Raw genomic sequence first — 18,748 nt, 5'->3', positions numbered from 1 at the left:
AGAGACTGAAGGAAGGAGCCATGATCATAACTGAGGGAGCAGTTACGAGGGAGCAGCAGTTCAGGAAATAGACTTGTATGTTATGTTAGTGGAGCAGGGAGGCCACGATGGCTGGAACAGAGAAAAATAGGGGGTGAGAAGCTGGAGACGAAGTCAAACAAGATGGTGCTGGGGGCAGGGGAGTGAGGCCAGATCATATAGAGCTTCAAGATCATTAAATGAGGCCAAGAGAGGATTTGAGCAAAGGAGTCATCACATGGTAAAAGAATCACTCTGAGCTGCTTTATGGAAATTAGGGTGAAAGCTGTATCTCACAGTTAAATTAGGGTGAAAGCTGTATCTCACAGTTAAGCAAGCTGAATGGAATCCTTCAAGGAGTAGTAACCAAAAATCACCTGTGGCATTACATACTTGAGGAAACATGGATTTATACTGTATAGATTTATCTACTTTTTCCTAATGCCTTGTTCTTCCTAATAACACCATTCTTATCTTAGGTGTTTGGAGACTAGAGTTAAAAGCTACAGAAGGACTATGTACCTAAGAAGGCATTAAGATTAATTAAAAAAAAAACAGTTTAAGAAATAAGTTGCATGTATACACAATGGAATACTACTGAACTTGAAAAAAAATCCTGTCACTTGCAACATGAATGAACCTGGAACACGTTAAATGAAATAAGCCGGGCACAGAAAGACAAATACCACACGATGTGACTTATATGGAATCTAAAATAGTTCAACTCAGAAGCAGAGTAGAAGGGTATAAGGAGTTTAGATGGGTACAATGTTGATCAAAGGATATACAATTTTATCAAGAGAAGTAAGTTCAAGAGATCTACTATGCAACATGGGTGACCGTAGTAAATACCCATGTATTGTATTTTGAAAATTTCTGAGAGTAGGTTTTAAGCGTTGTCACAACAAAAAATAAATATGTGAGGTGATGCATATGTTAATTAGATTAAGCCATTGCACAGCATATACATATTTCAAAACATCATTTTGCACACTATAAATGTATATAATTTTTATTTTTCAATTCATAAAAAAGAAGATAAATAAGCCGTAGATCACCAAGGCAACAAAGTTTATTTGGACTAGCATGGCTTTTCAGGAGAGCACACTTATACACGCCACGATTTAGACTGCACTCACAGTATTATGTTGAACCCTATGAAATCACTAATATTCAACCATTTCTGACATACAAAATGTCAATATTCTATAGTTGATTCTATAAATTTTATTTTAAAGTTAAATTTGAGTTTCAATATAAAGCAAGTTATTTTGGGGGAAGGCAGTTTCAGAGGAGTAGAGATTTAGAGGAAAGGTGTTAAATTATACAAAAAGCCAGCCGCTCTTTAGTTCTGAGCAATAATTATTATCATTATTAACAATTATTTACATTTTATAAATATGTTTTACTTTCAATTCACATAGTAGATTATTTTATCACCAGGAACTGTTTATATTTTACATTGGCCCATTTTAGAATTGATCTAAAGTCTCATATTGGCTTATAGGATGGCTTATATTTGATAAAGGGATAGATACTATAATTGATGATGTTCTACTGACACTACAAAATACATAAGCATCTCATTGCCCTTTTTATATTCTCCTTAGAATGAGCAAAGGACATGGCACTGAACTCCAGACAGCCAGAGACAAACAGAAAATGACACTGTTATTCCCCTTCTTCTTTCTCCCCCTCCTCACCACTCTTCCCAACCAAGATTTGAAGGGCATCACGTTTTTGTTCTAAGTTTAGAACACTGCTAGTAGGTTTTCTGGCTTGCATAAGACGAGACTTCCATTTTCACGTTCTTAGAAAGCAGAACTGTGTGGGTAATTGAATTACTGGCTAACAATTCTAAAAATAAGTATTGTGGTTGACAAGGAAACCTGTTAAATGCTACTTTCAATTTCCAAATTTCATGAAAGGGGAAGTCTTGTTAAATTTTTAACAAGGTTCTTAATTAAATGCGTTAAACAAATGTAAATATGGCATAATGGAATATGTAGGTGTGCTGCATGAGATAAAGTATCCTATTTGATAATAAATGACACATGAAAATGAAGACAAAAATAAGCTCTTAATAGGTACTGGAGAGGTTCTTTGTTGAATGTGCTTTGTATTCCCAAAGGAAAATGGGTGCTGACGCCTTAGATAAAGACTAGGAAATAAGGAAAAGAAGCCATCTTTCTTGGCATGGCCCCTATAAGTAGACGGTCTGGTTTGTCTTAACTTCTGCTTTTTCTTGTCCCTCTGCTTTTGAGAGGAACAGAACTATCCTATTCCTCCGCACATGTATTCCAATGCCTTCTTTCAGCAGAGTAACAATGTTGGGTGCTTTTCTGAGACTCACTCTCCTCGTCTATAAAATGGGTATAAAATATACCTGAAAGGTTCTAAGAATCAATAAATACCATATGTGAAAGTGCCTAGCACAGCATCTACACAGGAAGCTCTCTCTAAATGCAAGCTCCAATCATTTTGTAAGAGTATGTAAGATGCTATAACTGTGTTCTGCACAATTTCCAGGGATGCTGAGGAAATTATATCCACTTCTCAGGCTCCTTTCCTCCTGTACTACTTTCGATTAACACTGAGCCTGCAGGGACTGCACTACATTTAGAAGGAGGCTTGACTCATTTTGGAGTGTGGGTTTTGAGGGAAGAGTGAGGGATAACAAGAGAACTAACTGAATACGAGTCCCTTATGTGGTACACAATGTGATATTTCCTTCACGACAGTCCCCAAATCTTTCAGAAAATAACTAAACCCATCGGATAAATCACCTGTGTGTGTGTGTGTGTGTGTATGTGTGTATATATATACGTGTATACATATACGTGTATATGGGTGTGTGTGTGTGTGTATACTCCTCACATATTTGACCTAAGACAGCAAACTCAGGAGCATAGATGGAGACCAGAGAACCATGAAGAAGTAACGACAAGAAGTGGCAATGCAATTTGAGGAGGGCTCTTGACTTTCCTACTCTATAAAAATAGGGTTCAATACCATTTCAACCAGTTCTCCAAGGAGCAGGAAAGGCCTGGTAGGTTGATAATGAAATCCGAAGTCACAGAAACTAGTGAAAAAAAGAACTGGCAGAAAATATCCAAAACTCACCAATTTTAACAGAATGATTCTTATAGTAATTAGCTATATTTTACTCTTGCATAATTTATTTCTATTTTACTAGAAGCATAGGAAATCTAACACTCATTTTCTAAATCACTCTTTGAGTAGGATAAATGCACTTTTTGGCTTAAATGAATGAACGTACATCCCAAAGCCCAGGGCTTAGGCCAACAGTGACTGAATGTGGCTTTACACTGCTCACTGTGGAGGGTTTCTCTCAATATCTGGGTCAATTCTCTATTTCAATAGCTTTTGCGGTGGAGAATCTTTCTTCAAGCTTCTTCACTTTTAACCCTTATAAACCATTATTTATCACTTGTCATACTGTTTTTGTCTTGTCTTCCCTTTTCCTCTCACATCTGTGGGGTTTTCACTTTCCTACTATCTCCACCCTTCTATCATCATCCCCTCACGTCATAACCAAGGAATGCTTTTCATCTTTCTACATCTATCATGCTCTGCATCTCTTAATAGTTTTGTAATCTTGTCTAAATACTGCATGATACAACTCTACATTGAGCCTAAACGACATCATGATATGACTGAAATGCATAAGAAAAGTATGTTTTTATTTAATTGAGTTCTTCACTGGAATCACCTCTCCCATCAAGTGGAATTCAAATTGTGCCTGGATTATAACTAGTTGGATATGTTCCTGAGTTCTGTAGTTGTCTGGAAAAAAAAAAAAAAAAAAACAACAAACAAAAAAAACACAGATCTTCTACTATCCATTTACTATAGTTCTAGGATATTGGTGGTAATAGTAGCAACAGTTGAGAAAACCCACTATAGCATATGGGAATATTCCCTAGGTCTTAGGAATTTAAAGCAGTATAAAATTAGCATATAAAAGTCCCATTTCCATATATTCCACTGTGTACCTTGAGAATAACAGAATGGCACTTAAGACTATGGACACGGGGACTGGATTATCTAGAACTGATTTCATAATGTGGCATTTACTAGCTGTGTGACCTTGGGCAACTGGGCAATTTTCCTAAACTTTCCTTGTCTCCATTTTCTCATCTGTAAAATGGGAATATTAACAGTATCTGTCATAAAATTGACATGAAGATTAGACTAATATTTGAAGAAGTACTTAGATTTGGCATAAGTATTGTATGAATGTTTGCTTTAAAAAAACAAACATGAACATTCATTGAGCATTTATAATGTATCAGGTACAAGGCCACATGTTATACATGCAGTATTTCATACACTGATCACAACAAGCTTATGAGGTAGGTAGCATATGTCCTATTGGTAGAGGTATCAACTGAGGCTTAAAGAAAGTAATGGAACTAGAAATTAGAAAAGCTGAAATACAACCAGGGCATTTTGAACCAAAGGCTACACTCTGGAATGAGGAGGCAGAAATAAACTTCAGCTCTTACACTTGGGCAAGGACCTGGACTATCTAAGTCTTATCTTTAACAGTGGTATTCATGCTATATCTCCCTGCTCTACCTAAGAAAGCTATTGTAAACATAAAATGTGTTCATTTCTATTACAGCAGTGTATAAAATTCCACAGAAATCTATATGCTAGTAGTAGCTATACACATTATCACTTTGCCCTATTCATTTGTTGTATGTTCACACAAGTGCGTGTGTGTGCGCGTGTGTCTGTGTGTGTGTGTGTGAGAGAGAGAGTGTGTGTGTGTGTGTGTGTGTGTGGTGTATGAAGGTATGTGAATGACTGTGCCCCAAAGGCCCAACACTTGTAGTCCTTTCCAGTAATTTCCAGCAAGAAGACCATCTGTGGTTTGCACATCTTGTTACTGTTAGGGAAGCTGTCTCTTTGCTTCCTAAAAGAGCTAATGTAAGAATATTATTTAAAGTAGGAAAGCTGCTGAGAATGCAGGTTTTCCAAGTTGGATACTGTGGCTGCTGCAAAAGTCTCAAGTTACTCAAAAATAAGCTTTGGGGAGCAAATGCATAAAGAATTTTCACATTGCAAAATTAAGGGTTTTTGTTACCCCTCCTATAGAGTCTGACTAAAAATTAGCAGCTAAAAACAAACCATAAAATCAGCAAAACCCAAGCATATTCAGAAACTGAACCACAGAAGAAATGATAGATTGGAGACTTATGCTTCAAAAGAAGAAAACAACCCCTTGGGGGTACAGAATATTCCAATTCTAGCCCACTCAGTGATTGCAGTGGCCACACTATTCTTTGTGCCCTTAAAGAGGAAGATTAAGACAGAAAGTCTCATTAATGTGGAATCGGGAATTACACAATTTACTTTTACAATTGCAAACCAAAGCAAAAATACTTCAACAGAAGTATCCTTTGGGAATTCAAATTGGTGTTGGAACAGTTAATGGGATGCTGAAACTAGATAGTTTGTTATAACAGGATGTATTTCTAACCCTGTATTCATTCTAAGAAATTTAAGGTTTCCTGTCTTGGAAATTCATAGAACAGAGAATTTAAGAATTAAGCCGCAGGTGCAAAGACATGCAGAAATGGTTTGCTAGAAATTCTAGCAAAAACAAGAAATTCTCTCATTAAATGCAGTTGAAATTAACTCTGTGGAGGGCTGGGCCAGTAGAAATAATAATAATTATATAGAAGCATACATAGATTCACTGCTATTATACCTAATTTTATGCTATGAATACTAGAAATTAAACCCCAAACTAATTCTGCCTCTTCAGAGTTTAACAAACCCTAACATAAAACGTTAACATTTCTTACTGACCTTTAATGAAAAGGATATTTAAATCCTCTAAGTTTGCCAGCTGGTTTATTTATATTCCGATTCTTGCATCAGCTCAGAGAAAGAAGTAATACGAGAGAAGCATTTTCTATTAGAAGTGAACACCACCAGATCAACTTAATTACTACATTCATGGAAATTCTAGTCTGTTCATCATTTCATTCCTAGCATTTAGCATACAGCTAGTCATAGAGTAGGCACTTAGGAAATAAATTGTTGAATGAATCAATGGTTTCATTACGGGGGAAAAAACCACAAGAAAACAAGCAAGTCTACATTTTAAAACCTATGAAAATAAACTAAAAAAAGACTTGTGATATTTGATAGCAGATATAATGATTAAATTAATGCATCCACATAACATAGCCTCCTTCCTATCCCATTATAAGAATATGTGTTGGGGCTGGGTGCAGTGGCTTACACCTGTAATTCCAGCACTTTGGGAGGCTGAGGCAGGCAGATCACTTGAGGTCAGGAGTTCATGACCAGCATGGCCAACATGGTGAAATCCCATCTCTACTAAAAATATAAAACTTAGCCGGGCGTGGTAGTGTGCACCTGTAGTCCCAGCTACTCAGGAAGGAGAATTGCTTGAATCCAGGAGGCAGAGGTTGCAGTGAGCCAAGATCTCGCCACTGCACTCCAGCCTGGGCAACAGAGCAAGACTGATTAAAGAAAAAAAAAAAAGAATATTTGTTGGAGCATAGATAAAAGAAACAGTTTCTTCTCCACCATTAATAGTATGACAAATCCAAATAATACCTCAATTTTTTATTCACTAAGTCATTTTATAATTTCTAAATAAACACTCCGCAGTTTTGATAAATCAATATCATTAGGCAAAAATGTTCCATAGTGCCCTGGTGGACAAAACAGGGCAAGGGCTCTAAAATCAAAGACCTAGATTTAAGTCCAGGATCTAGTGCTTTCAACAATCTAGTAATAAGATATTTTAATTTTATTGATTAGAAATATGTAGCATGTGTTCTTGGAGCAATCTTTAAGAATTCTGCATATCACCTTTCTACTATAAAGTTTCAAATACTGAGTTAATAGCAGCAAAATTTGTATGGGTTTTACCCTATGTACTTTCTGATTGTGTCACTATATCACAAGCGTTCGCTTTGAAATTACACAAATTTCCAATTTCAGTTTTTGCCTTGGAACTTCAAAGTCTTTCAATTGGAAAAGGCTGAAAGTAGGAACATATTATGTAAATCCAAAGATTAGGGCTTGAAGGATTTGGAAGTCAAATTCTTGTAAATGTTAAACAGTCTTTTGCAGTAACTTGCAGAGATGAAATTTAATTTCATTACCTTTGATGGAGTGATTTGTAACACGCTATTGCCACATCGATTTCATTCTGTTTATTCATTTTAGGAAGAAGGAATCAGAATAAATATGACTATTTTAAGACTTTAGGCTTTTATCCAACATTGCTGATTAAAGAAACCTATTTTTAACAAGGCCTATTACAAACTATCTCTATAAAGCATATGGACAAGCTGATTAAAATATAGTTTTGCTTATGTACAACATAAGGCAACTCCAAACTTAATCAAGATAGCTTCTGCAGGTAATAATAATCTGGGCCAAAGCCCAGTGGTTTATAGTTAAAATGACAATGTAGTCCAACAATCTACCATCTTAAATTTCCCAAAAAGGAGACACAAAAGACAGGGAAAGAAGGTATAGAAAATATGTTTCTTAGCTACATTTTAATTCAGGAATTGGACGGAAAACACTCTAGGTAACCCATTGTTTCTTGACTTCTTCAAACTAAATCATCCTATTGATGAATATAAAACATTCTTAAGTCATTATAAATGTTTTAAATAAAAATGACATTTTGTGGTTTTTTAAAAATGTACAATTGCATTACTGATTACATTGTTGATTGAAATGATTTCTTTTGAAAACTGCCCTATCTAAATTCGGATTAGCTACCCTAGACAGGGCATGCCATGTCCTCCTCCTCAGTTTGAGAATCACTGGGTGTATCTCTTCTAGTTTTCTTCTGCTTAGATGATAGTGGCTTCACACATGAAAGCTATGTAGTGCTCCCAATACAACCAAGTTGGATTTCAGACTTTATTCAGAAAAAAAACAATCATAAGATCTTAAAAATTACATTACAGAAATCACTTTTCTTCTTCTCAGCAGTGACTCCATAAACATTATCTTTCCCCATTACTTTAAAACATTTCTTTCTATTACAGAAGAGAACATGATCCTCTTCTTGCCAAAGCCAATCTCTCCACATGTTCTCTAAACCTAATTGCATCCTCTCTTTACACTAGGGGTTTTAATGTTCTAACCACTCTCTTCCCTCTATAAGTCCTGAACTAACTGAGAAAAAGACACAGGGGGCAAGGACCCCACCCCAAGCTGGCACTTGGAGAAGCAGTGTCCCGGTGAGATTGCCCCAGGGGCAGCAGGAGGTAAGATGGACATGCTGAGGGTCATCAGGTCCCAAAGGGAGAAGCCAGAGGAGGCTGGGTCATGCAGCCAGAGTCCTTCCTTTTCACAGCCTCAGAAGTCACTCTTCTTCCTTTGGGGAGGCATGAGTTGGGGAGAATGAAAGAAAAGCCAACATTCTCTTTGAAATCCTTCAGAAAAGAACAACATTCCTATTTTATGTACAAAGGAAGGGATGCAGAAAAGGGATAAAAACTTCCTCTACACTCTCTTTTCAAGGCTTTACTCCGAGGTGATCTCTCTTATCCCGTTCACTCCCTCCCTGCTCACTTATCCCTACTAGCATTCACCCAGCGCAAACACTTCACATCACTTCAAGTCTGTTTCTCTGTAAGGCCACCCTTCCCTTCCTCTAATTTCTTCTCTCCTTCCCAGCACACAGCTTCATCTCCCATTCCCTGCACAACCCTCTCCAAAATACTGCTTTGTACTCACTGCTTTCACAAAACAACTCAGGTTTCCCTAACTTCATGTGGTCAATTTCAGAGGGTACTTCTCGGCTTTTATTTTTCTCAGTCTTTTACTTGCTGGGTGTATTTGTGGAAGAGAACGGCACAAGGGTTAAGACTATGGACTCTGAAGTTAGAATGCCTGGCATTTAACACTTGCCTCTTTATGATGGGATCTTGGGCAAATTACTTAATCTCTCTATAGTTTCCTCATTTGTAAAATGGATCTAATAACAGTACTCAACTCAATAGTCTATTGAACGAATAATATAACACCATGCAGATAAAGTATTCAGCATGATACACACTGGCACATATAAATACTCAACATTTTTTAACCACTCCTTCTATCTTGGAACATTCTACTTTCATAGATTCCCTGACACAATTCTTTATTCCCTTTTTCACTGTTCCTTGAATGACCCTCTTTTCTTTTCTTTTTTTAAGAGACAGGCTCTCACTGTGTCTCCTAGACTGGAGGGCAGCTGTTATCATAGCTCATTGCGGCCTCTGAACCCCTAGGCTCAAGGGATCCTCCCACCTCAGCCTCCCAAGCACCTGGGACTACAGGCACACAGCACTGTACCCAACTTTTTTTTTTTGGAAGACACAGGGTCTCACTATGTTGCCCAGCTTGGTCTTGAATTCCTGAGCTCAAGCAATCCTTCCATATCAGCCTCCTAAAGTGTTGGGATTGCAGGCATAAACCACCACACCTGACCCAAGTCCTCTTATTCTATTCAACCTCTAAATATTTTGCAATTTTGATTCAATCCCTAAGTATTTTGGAATATCCAGGGGCCTAATCCACTTGGTCCAGTTGGGCCTCCCTCTGCTCTCTTTTCACTCTTTCCCTAGATATTGTAGTTTATTCCTTTGGGATTAAATATCTATATTCTGCAAACTCTCTTTTTTTTACCTCCAAAGTTTTCCTCAAAACTCTGAACTTAAATATTCAACTAGCTACTTGGCATTATCCATTACATGCAACACATTTTATACTTAACATGTCCAAAACAAATTCTTGCTTTCTAAACTCGACCCTAACTTTCCTCCTCATCTTCCCAATCTCTGTAAATGGCACCAGCACGCACTCACACAGTCACGCACGACAGAAACCTTGAAGTATACTTGATCCTTTCCTTTGTAACACTTTCCAACTCTGATTCATCAATAAACTCTCTCTATTATACCTCCAAATTATATCTTAAGTTTCTTCATTTCCTAGTTATCACTTCTCGGGACTGTTGCCAAAGCCTCCATGTTGTTCCCTCTGGTTAGACCTTGATCCCCTACTACCTACTCTGCTATAGCAGCCAGAACAAGCATTTTCAAACCTCAAGCAAATGGGTTGTTCTCCCACTTTAAAGAACTGAATGGCTTCCCCCTGTGGTTGGATGAATTTCTAAGCATCTTTCAATGGTCTGTAGGGCCCTGATATCTCTGTCTTGGGCCATTTTTCTTGCCCATGTCCTAGTTGCCTTGATATCCTTCAAGATTCCCAAACATATGAATCTCTTTCTGTCCAGAGGGCCTTCACATATGCTCTTCCCTCTGCTGGAATACTCTTTGAATTGCTGATTACTTCTTATTTTTTAAGTCTCCTCTGAAAGACCATCCCTACAATTTTAAGTAGCTTGTCTCTCATCCTCCTTCCCTACCCCCCACTTCACTCCAGGTTACTCTTTAGCACTGCATTCTGCTCATTTGCTTCTCATGGTGTTTATCATAAAGTCTAACAATAGATTTGTTTATGTCCACTTTGTTCTGTCTCTCTCAGTTCATTAGACACTCTGATGGGGAGTGTCTTTTAGAAGACACTTCTAAAAGGAAGTACATTTCTTTTATGCATCTAATATAGTGCTTTGCAATTATATGCACACAAAAACACATACTACATGAATTAATAAATGCATGAATCAATCAATTCATGAATAAATGCTGTCCTCCTCATAGGCTTCACATCTGTCTTCATACAGAAGACTTATAGGACATGTGGTTATGTGTATTTTCTCCACGTTCTTTCATTCATAGTTTGGCTCAGTCACATGTTCCAAATATTTCACAAGAAATTACTGTCATATCTCTCTGGTTAGAAAGCCACAGTGTACCTCATAGTTATGTAAAAATAGAGCTGTCTCCTGATCTATGACCTGGACCAATTTTGAAATTCAAAAATTATGATTGAATACACGTTTAAGGAATAGGGTTGGGTAGAAGATTCTTTTAAACATGTGTTGATTTATTGGTATTGTGCTAATGAGCATTTTGCACCTGCATTTTCCAGGCCTCATACTTCTGCAGGTGGTGAATTACATTAGGAGAAAAATCAAATGGAGAGTGAATGTAGAAAAGCAATATATTATACATTAACAAAGCCAGGAAAAAAGGGGCAATAGAAAAATATGTCTCCATATATGTATTTCTAATTGCATGACTGACAGAAATTATGACATAACTACTTAAAGCAGTATATTTTTCAATCTTCATTAGTATATTTAGTCAATCATCAAAGAATAATAAAATTTGATGATAAGAAAAAGTATAATCTTTATCTCTAGATTAGAGGGCTTTTACATCCATCAGGCAGCATAGTTCAACTATTAATATTATAGTGACAGTACCGTAACTAAGATTTCTTGAGCTCATGCTATACATTAAGTAAATGATAAATAATTGTCTTTAATCCATTCACTATAAGCCACTTTAAGTCAGGGATTGTCTTATTCCTATCTGAACCTCCAGTGCCCTGTATTCTGGTACATAGTAACTACCACTTAAAGCTTGACTTCACCTAAGATAAACTTAATAACCTGGAATGTACAAACAGCACAGGAAAGATTACCTTGAACCCCTCTCAGAAACACTTAGTTGCTCTACATCACAAACTTGATATTAGCACTACAGTTTCAAGGGTGCTCCTCTGGACTTCTCTTCACTGTGAGCGTAGTAAAATTAAAACAACAGTGGTCTGGACTAAAAATTAAATTTTGAAGTGAGGCATCTAAAGTGAACCTCATAATTCCTTCATGTGTACAAAGCTGAGAATCATTCCTGCAATATTAGCCTAACAAGGGTACAGGTCTTTGTGTTCACCAACATCTGTTGAGTCCCTTCTATGTTCAAAGCACTGTACTAGATTCCAGGGATCTCACTTGCTGGCATCAGCTCTCTGCATTTTGTTAGGTGTTTAAAGCTGACTCTCTCTTGTTGGGTGAGATATTTTAGGAGTTCTTTGTCTTCTACTGGAGAGAGACCTTATCTGCAGTTTGCTCTTTGTGACTGAAAGCAGCTTTTCCCACTGGTCACTCATAACTCATTCCCAGGGCTCTGACAGTACACCCCCATGTTCTTTCTGCTGGTATTACCTCCCTCCCCCAGGTGGAAGAGATCTAAGATTCTTGCAAGACAGTTCTGGACAAGATCCAAGACTCTTTCAGGCCAGTTTCTCTTGCATGGCCACATCTTGCCAAGAGGAAACATTCTTTGCCCTGCAGGTTTCAGCATACTCACTGGATGGCAGCTCTTTACATCCCCTTGTCAGATCTCCAAGCAGCTGTAGTCCCTCCCCCTTTTCATTTCTCAGATTTCACTCGAATTCTAAACCATTCTTTCCCCGAAGCTCTTTGGTTTGTTTCAATGAAGACTCTTACTGTTTGGGATAAGGTAAAAGCATTCCTCACCCCTTCCCCTTAAGGGTTAGGATAAGACAGGACTCCCAGAACATCAACAATAGCCCTCTCTGAAAATCTTGCTCTAATCTCCACACTGTTGTATTGGCTCCACACTGTTGTATTGGGTGGTCAGTGAAGGGTCATGAAATCAGTCCCTGACTACCAGCTTTTCAAGGCTTTATTTGGTTAGCTCATGCCTTACTTTGAAATGAGGGAGTAATAGGTACCTTCTCAGTTACAGCTGAAACAGATTAAAATTGTCTAATTTTAACTTCCTGTTATAGATGTAATGTATCTTTATTAATGTTTCTTATGGTCATTATTGTTCTCTGGCTAAGGAAGGGTTGAAACTGCCAAAGAAGGTGTAAATGGAAGGGAGACATCCTTCCATTTCTAGTTTAAAATTTTTATTTTTATTTATTTCTATTTATTTAGTTTCTATGTATTCATCGAAGGGTTATTGAATACAATGCCCTGTGCTAAATGCTGGAGACACAGAGATGAAAAGAAAAATGCTGCTATCCTTTGGGGCATAAAAAAGGATGGATTTATAAAATAAAACTATAAAAAAGATAAGCAGTTTGGTTGCAAGAGGGTAATCCTTCCCTAATTTTAATTTTGCCTTGCCAGAAGTTCTAATATTCATGTGGATTTGTTTCTGGTTACCTTTGACTCAGTTGTACAAAACTGAGTTTAGGTATTTGTGAATGGTGAGCCATTGGTATTGAGAATAATTACAATAAGAGAAAAGTGAGGCTGGGATCAGAAAAAAGAGGTAAAGGTACAGGAGTGGGATAAAGGGCTTCTTCTTTTCTGCCAAGAAGCACTGAGCTGAAATGAGGTGGTCAAGTTTTCTTTTACAGAAGGTACTTTAAATACAAAGAAAAAGCTTCTACCTATTGCCAACATGTTATTATATGAAACAAAAATATTTGTAGAGCAAAAATTACCAGTGAGTCTAACCTCAGAATAAAGAGCAGATATCTGAGCTGAATAAATTTAGCTAAAAAATAAGAACCCAATGGCATCATCATTCTTGTGATTTTGCTATGGAGAGGTAAAAACCAGGTGCGCATGAACTGTACACAGGCACCTGAGAACCACTAGACTAGAAAGTCTCAAATTCTATAACTGATGAATTTGCTTTTCTGAGAATTTCTTTATTCAAGTCTGCTCCTTTCCTGTCTCTCTCTTTCTATATCTTATAGCAGATGAACAGATTTTCACAGAGTGTTTTGAGCCCTGAATTCTGGACTGGCTACATAATCTGTGGTGCCCGGTACAAAATGAAACTGTGAGGCCCCTTGTTAAAAAATTATTAGGAATTCAAGACAGTGACGGCAGAGCCTTAAAGCAAGTGTGAGGCCTTGCTAAGCACAGCCCCTGGGAGACTGCATGGGTTGCACATTTATGAAGCTATTGCTACCTGTAATTCCTGACACAATCCCCCAAGCTGATTTACCAAAGCACAGCTTTTTAAAAATGATGTTTCAGTATCTAAGTATCTTATGAAAAGAAACATTTCTGGAATGAGGTTCCAGCTAGGTGGAATCTTTGCTACTGGTCAGTAAATCATATCCTGCAAGTCACAGCTTAACCCCAAAGTACTATAGATTATGAATTTAAAATATTGCCCTAATCTCCTGGCAGTTAACATTTCTTTAGTCAGTTTATGTTAATCTTTGTATCTGTAGGGTTATTACTGGAGCTTAAGAGTAATATTCTAAGAATATATGATTTGATCAAAACCACCTGGATGTTTCAAAATAATCTCCATGTGCAGAAAAAAAAAAAAAAAAAAACGGACAGTCTCAAGCCCTGCAACAGGAAACAGCTGTGGAGGAAGAACACCATCCTTCCCATTTGCATTAAAACAGGAAGTATTTACATGGAAAGGATTTTGTTCTGCAGAGACAGGAGGCGTTTCAGAACAAGGATCATTGGGACAGTCCTAAGAAGAGTGCTCTGGCTATCACCCTAAGCTAACCCACTTTTCCTCTTTTGGATACCATTGTGGCTTCCTTCTCCTGCTTCCACTCTTTCCTCTCACTCATTCCATTCTGCAAATGAAGAGCAAAGTGCTTTTAAAAAAACATAATTCAGATCATGTCCATCACTCCAGTGGCTTCTCATCCCACTGAGATTCTAAACCACTCACCCATACTCTGCAAGATCCTATATGACCTGGTCCCTGCCTACTTCACAGGCTTCATCTCTATACTCCACCTCCCTCTCTCTGCTCTGTTCACACTTTCCTTTCTGTTCTGAAAAACTGCACTGACTTCAAGCCAGGCGTGGTGGTGCATGTCTGTAGTCCTGGCTACTCGGCAAGCTGAGACAGGAGGATCCCTTGAGTCCAGGAGTTTGAGGCTGCAGTGAACCTTGATTGTGTCACTGCACTCCAGCCTGAGCAACAGAGGGAGACTGTCTCTAAAAAAGAAACAACAAAGAAGAAGCAGTTGTACGAGTTTGTGCTAGAAGATTTTTCTGCTTGAAATGCATCTTCCTTAAAATTTCATATCTGGCTTTTTGTCTTGCCGGTCTCAACTTCAGAAAGACCTTCCTTGATCACCCAACTTCAATTTGTCAACTCTCTCCATCACCCAATTTTATTTGTGTTTTCTTCAGATGATTTATCAATGAAATATTTTCTTGTGAATTATCTGTGACCTTAACCCTTTTTACTAATGATGTAAGAGTTGAAAGTTTGCCTGCTTTTGTTCACTGATTTATCCCCAGTGCTTAGAACCGAGATTTAGATGATATAACAATTTTGTTGCACATTCATATATTTCATTCTGCATTAACTAAAAGGGAAACATTATACACTTGCTATAATTTAAAAAATGACAGTTTCCCTGCAGAGATTTTAAATATACAGGGAAAGGAATGACATCTTGAATACAACACTTCAATGTATAATATATGCTATACTTCTCCTTGATGACTACACTTATTTTATCTCTTTGGTAATTTCACAGGAGCTCCTTTAAGTAGTCTACACTTGATGACGATTTGTAGCACAAAAATCCATACAGTGTACAGCCAGCAGCTAGGCAGTAGTCACTTTTGATTCCTGGGTCACTAGCTTTCGGCACAGTAAGCAAATGAATGCTCAGTGACTACATACTTAGCATTCACTTCTCAGTATCACAAGCCACAAAAATGCTGTTTAACTATTCAGGCAATGATTTGCAATTGCAAGTCACTGCTCAGAAACTGACAAGCAAGTCAGAGCTTTAGGGGAAGAACATGTCTTTTTTCTACCACATATGCTCCCATTTGACTTCAAGGGTATTTCTGGAGTCAGAACCCAGATATTGCTTTATCTCATATTAGTTATATTTTTGTGGTTGCTTTCTTCTGTGACATGAAACATAGAATAAGACTCTACCAGTTATTCAAAAGTCAAAGAAGAAAAGAGAAAACTGTGAAACTTGTTCATAATTTCTGTTGATTAATGGCAATAGCAGTTTTGGAGGTGGTAGTGGGTCTGTTGTGTGTTTTCATCATTCCTACACAGTAAAAGCAAAGTATCGCAAGAGTTCATGGAAAAAAACCCTCTATATAGAGAAGAATCTATTATGCTATTTGTACTGCTGTCAACGTAGACTAAGAAAGAGAAACCAAGATATACAAAGGTTTGGGTTACAAAGAGGAGGTATATTTTACATGAAACATATATGCTCTTTCCCCTGACTTAGCAGGACCCTCATCAACTGGTCTTCAATAAAGACCACTAGAGATAACATTTTTCATGAGAATAAAATATTAGACCAAAACAAAAATAGCAATTTAGCAGTCATTCTGGTAATCATCTCTCAAGCAAAATTATATTTGTCAAAGAAAACAGGATGTAACATTTAAACATCTCATAATTCTCTAGCTAAAAAGATAAAACCTGCATCAGTTGGTTCCTCGTTATATAAGATGATGAGGTGAACTAACAGCACATAAAATTATCTTGGCAAAAAATTAACTCTAAACATTTTTTAAAACTTTTTAAGGTGATATACTGCAACGAGTGCCCAGATGCATCATGTAATTGGCACACACACATGCGTGTGCACACACACACGCCCACACTCACTCACACTCACACACAAAGCTTAAGATGTGAGTTGAATGAAAAATAAAGATGCAATCATGATTTAAAACAATAGTCTTGAATTAAAGTCTCTTAAATAAACCACATTTCTATGGTCCATGCTGCGATTTAAAGGATTTTAGGTTTTGTATAAAGTTTTTTGATCAAAACTACAAAACTACAATATGTGGGCTGCAAATTGTCTCATGAAAATTTCTTCATAAGTAAGCAAAATTTTTACTATTTATCACATATAATATTTCCCTCCATATATTTTTATTTTATCTAGTCACATGCTTGGTTGATTTATTTGCAAGACAGGATGGTGTTGGGATTTATGTTTAAAGGAGTACTCCATGTCTAGATTTATTATCTAGGCAGTAAACCTCAAAAATACATTTGAGAAAAATGTTTGGTGTTAATAAGTGTAGATACTTGATGTTCATGCAATTGTACCACTTTCCTTAAATTATATTTTACTACAATATTACAAAATGAAATTTATAGCAAACAACTTATGCATATTTCCAGGAGTCTCCATAAGAACTTTTGGTGGCTATTGCTTAAGGATGACCATAAGCAAATTTCTAGCATGGAATTATAATGAAAAGACAAAAGTCAAACATACAAAAGTCAGAGATGAGACAGTACATTGGAACACAGTTAAAAGTACATTAATTAATCCTATAAATCAGTTTTCCTGAGCAATACACACACATAGTAAGAACGGGGAAAAAAAGACGGCCATAAGTGGGCAGAAATTAAAATGTCCATATTTCATAGTGAGAAGGTGAAACATATGTTTGGCTTCACTCTCTGACATGCAATGAAGACACACACACACACACACACAATGGTGACCACATACATTTTTCTACCATAAACCTTTCCCCCAGGGAAGAGGGGTTTAATCATCTAATGCACATTCCACTGCAACTGAAACAAACATCAAAGTCGTTCAATACAAATGTGCATTTCAGAGGTAGATTTTGATCTTCATCAAATACACATTTATGGTGGTATAGTGGCTAAGACTCCAGTAGATATTTCCAAAAGTGTGAAGTAATAACACCTTCACCACATGAGCCAGACTTTTTCCCAAGACTGTACTATTTCAACTTCTACTATGACTGCTTTCTCATCACTACATGGCTAATACCTTCTCTTTATTTTGAGATGAAAGCAAGGCAGGCAGAGAAAATTATATAATAGAAAAATACCAGCTGAATGTGTGTAAAATTTTCTAATAGATAAAATGAATTACCTGTCACAATCACAAAAAGTGACTAAGTACCAATGACTCATATTTCTCCATTAATTGAATCCCCAATATGAATTTAGAAAAATTATAGGTCTCAGGCGTTTCTAAGTCAATATGTCAATTTAGTGTTAAAGTATATGAAGAGTTTATTTTATCATCTTCCAAGCATTTATGAAATCTTCCTCTAAACTGCCCTGTGTTAAGTGCTGAACTAGTGCAGTTTACACAGATAACGGCTCTAGTGGACGTGAACTTTACTCCCTATGTTGAGTGTGTCAGAGATATCACATTTCTCTGAATCAACTTAAATCTAACACTGAGCATCCTGTGGCAGGAAATTCAATCTTAACCACTTTTGTGCTTTCCTCCCTTGTCCAGAATGGTGCAAAAATCCCAGGATCCTTAAGCATCTCTAAAGCAAAAGGAAGTGCCCCCTTCCTTGACCCTGCCAGTCTTTGGTTTACATTGGTCTACCTCTGTCACAGACTGCATGGAACACATTGGTCCACAATGATCCACCCACTGTCTCAGCTGATCCTTCATAGGCTGTGATTCTGCTGTTTCTGTGCCTGCTGCAAGCAAGGGAATCGTAAGCACGACTGCAATAGTCTCCCTAGGGATATTAGCAGACCATCCTCTTGAGATCTTGCTGTATCTTGATAGTGTGTTACTCATCATTAGCTCCCTGGCTTCCAGGTCCTTCCTCTCCTTGTGGTTACTGGCTGGAGCCATGGAACTAGCTCTGGCCAATTAGATGTTAGTAGAAGTGATATGTGTCACTTCTGCCCCAAGAATCACCAACGTGAGACTCTCCAGCTCTCTTTCTCTCCTGGTATGCTACTAGTAATGTTGGAGATGATGGCTGTTCTGTCAACCAGGTTCCTAGATTGAGGAGACATGGAGCAGAATAAGTCCATACTAT

General features: G+C 37.3%; 1 protein-coding gene across 2 annotated transcripts in view; it reads right to left on the bottom strand.

Moving 5' to 3' along the window:
* The window catches only part of OXR1 (oxidation resistance 1), a 476,607-nt gene that overhangs the window by 235,704 nt on the left and 222,155 nt on the right, over positions 1-18,748 (bottom strand). The gene's annotated exons all lie outside the window — the stretch shown is intronic.

The sequence above is a fragment of the Piliocolobus tephrosceles genome, chromosome 7 (genome assembly GCF_002776525.5).
Source record: "Piliocolobus tephrosceles isolate RC106 chromosome 7, ASM277652v3, whole genome shotgun sequence".
NCBI lineage: Eukaryota > Metazoa > Chordata > Mammalia > Primates > Cercopithecidae > Piliocolobus > Piliocolobus tephrosceles.
Note: the sequence above shows the minus strand (reverse complement) of the source record. Positions and strands in the feature narration are given on the sequence as shown.